Source organism: Ambystoma mexicanum, chromosome 3q, assembly GCF_040938575.1.
Source record: "Ambystoma mexicanum isolate Mex_15411 chromosome 3q, UKY_AmexF1_1, whole genome shotgun sequence".
NCBI classification, from domain to species: domain Eukaryota; kingdom Metazoa; phylum Chordata; class Amphibia; order Caudata; family Ambystomatidae; genus Ambystoma; species Ambystoma mexicanum.
The window spans coordinates 1,138,188,624-1,138,191,123 of NC_090926.1; the positions used below are offsets into that span (position 1 = coordinate 1,138,188,624).

General features: G+C 51.6%; 3 non-coding genes across 3 annotated transcripts; all 3 read right to left on the reverse strand.

The window, feature by feature from the left end:
• Window positions 1-83: 83 nt before the first annotated feature.
• Window positions 84-165, reverse strand: TRNAC-ACA (transfer RNA cysteine (anticodon ACA)). The gene has a single exon. It is a non-coding gene; the product is annotated as a tRNA-Cys (tRNA).
• A 1,122-nt stretch (window positions 166-1,287) lies between these two features.
• TRNAS-CGA (transfer RNA serine (anticodon CGA)) lies at window positions 1,288-1,369 on the reverse strand. Its single transcript has one exon. It is a non-coding gene; the product is annotated as a tRNA-Ser (tRNA).
• A 363-nt stretch (window positions 1,370-1,732) lies between these two features.
• Window positions 1,733-1,814, reverse strand: TRNAS-AGA (transfer RNA serine (anticodon AGA)). Its single transcript has one exon. It is a non-coding gene; the product is annotated as a tRNA-Ser (tRNA).
• Between the last annotated feature and the right edge of the window lie 686 nt (window positions 1,815-2,500).

Genomic DNA, 2,500 nt, shown 5'->3' on the forward strand with positions numbered 1-2,500 from the left:
TCCTTTAGTAATTGTATTATACTGCTATTTTAAGATTGTTTTCCACACCAGAAAAGAGTAAACAATAAAAGCGGGCTCTGCACCGTAGTCGGCAGGATTTGAACCTGCGCGGGGAAACCCCAATGGATTTGTAGTCCATCGCCTTAACCACTCGGCCACGACTACTCCTGAGCAAACCTGTTTCTACTATAAACTTAACACTTTAGCCACACACAATGTCTCCTCCGCCCCTTACTTTATGCCGCTCTGCACCGTTCCCTTTTGGCCCTCCCATGACCCTTGAAAATGCATTCAAAAGTCAGAATCTCTATGGTCTGGCCCAAGTTCCCTAAATGCCATTTCCCCTCCCTGCCAAGCTCAGACTAAGTGCCAGGGACAGATCTGTGCTAATAAACCTAGCAAGCGGCCAGGCAGCAGAGCCTCACCTTCACTAGGTTGCACTGGCTTCTGCCAGCTCCAAATTGAAACTGTTAACAGTGTCCTGTTTGGAAGCATGCCTGGGCAGGGGCTGTCTCTATGCAAATCGAGTTGCAGAGGCCTCCTGGGAGCCAATTTCGGCAGGCCATTTTGACAGGCTCCAGAGGAATAAATGGCCGCACGAGTGGTCCGGTAGTTAGTCTAAGCCATATGGCAAAGATTTGGGTGGTGGGCCTTCTGGGCATGTGGCCCTAAGCCTCAGAGGACCGCAGAATGGGTCCCTTCTGCCCAAATAGAGAGGTCTTGGCCGATCGGGGCCGAGAGGACAGGGGCCTCACCACCCTCTGACGGTCCTCCTGGGCGCCCTTCCTCTGCTCTCTGCTGTTGTGGCAGAAAGCTGTGCCTTCAGTCCCCTAGCTTGCACAGGGCAGCAAAAGACTGTACTTTCACTGTGTCGCAGGTAGGGGGCCTCTCCTGAATGCATCTGCCAAGGAAGGTCTAGAAGTGACACGAGAACCCTTGTGCTGACACACAAAAAAGGCTCGGCAGATAGCTTGCGTGCCAGTTGCTCCATCCTCTGTATCCACATGGACCCCTCCCAATATCTGCTGTAAAGATGCAGGCAAGGAAAAGCGCAGGATGGGCTTCTTACAGACGGAGGCAATGCCAGGCGTCGATGGCTCTAGCGGCAACTAGTGTCAGGGTGGAAATATAATCGTGGCCCCCACCCCTAACAGTCAGAGAGTCCTGGATGGGAGTCTTCCCAATGTCTGCTTTATCGTCCATCCTATAATCAACATGCATGTTTACATCTTGTTTTGGGGACATTTCCGAGCAAATTGCAAAATTGCAGCTCAGTTCAAACCGAGGCGTAGTCAGCAGGGTTCGAACCTGCGCGGGGAGACCCCAATGGATTTCGAGTCCATCGCCTTAACCACTCGGCCACGACTACCCATGAGAGTGAAACTCTCACTCGAAAGATCGTGCTGTGCTTACACAGAAGAGTCCTTAGTCTCTACCGCCTTGCCTCTAGATCTTGTCCTGTACTTTCCACCCTTCTCTCTCATCATGCACCGTTCTTTCTCCTCACAAGTTTCTTTTAAATGTACATATATGTTTGAAATTGCAAAACGAAACCCGTCAAAACGTACCAGTTTCTCTGCGTTGGCCTAAAGGATGAAGCCGCTTTTACTCCTAGGATCTTGCTTGAATAGCTCAAGTGCGCCTCAGCCTCCTTTAGTAATTGTATTATACTGCTATTTTAAGATTGTTTTCCACACCAGAAAAGAGTAAACAATAAAAGCGGGCTCTGCACCGTAGTCGGCAGGATTTGAACCTGCGCGGGGAAACCCCAATGGATTTCTAGTCCATCGCCTTAACCACTCGGCCACGACTACTCCTGAGCAAACCTGTTTCTACTATAAACTTAACACTTTAGCCACACACAATGTCTCCTCCGCCCCTTACTTTATGCCGCTCTGCACCGTTCCCTTTTGGCCCTCCCATGACCCTTGAAAATGCATTCAAAAGTCAGAATCTCTATGGTCTGGCCCAAGTTCCCTAAATGCCATTTCCCCTCCCTGCCAAGCTCAGACTAAGTGCCAGGGACAGATCTGTGCTAATAAACCTAGCAAGCGGCCAGGCAGCAGAGCCTCACCTTCACTAGGTTGCACTGGCTTCTGCCAGCTCCAAATTGAAACTGTTAACAGTGTCCTGTTTGGAAGCATGCCTGGGCAGGGGCTGTCTCTATGCAAATCGAGTTGCAGAGGCCTCCTGGGAGCCAATTTCGGCAGGCCATTTTGACAGGCTCCAGAGGAATAAATGGCCGCACGAGTGGTCCGGTAGTTAGTCTAAGCCATATGGCAAAGATTTGGGTGGTGGGCCTTCTGGGCATGTGGCCCTAAGCCTCAGAGGACCGCAGAATGGGTCCCTTCTGCCCAAATAGAGAGGTCTTGGCCGATCGGGGCCGAGAGGACAGGGGCCTCACCACCCTCTGACGGTCCTCCTGGGCGCCCTTCCTCTGCTCTCTGCTGTTGTGGCAGAAAGCTGTGCCTTCAGTCCCCTAGCTTGCACAGGGCAGCAA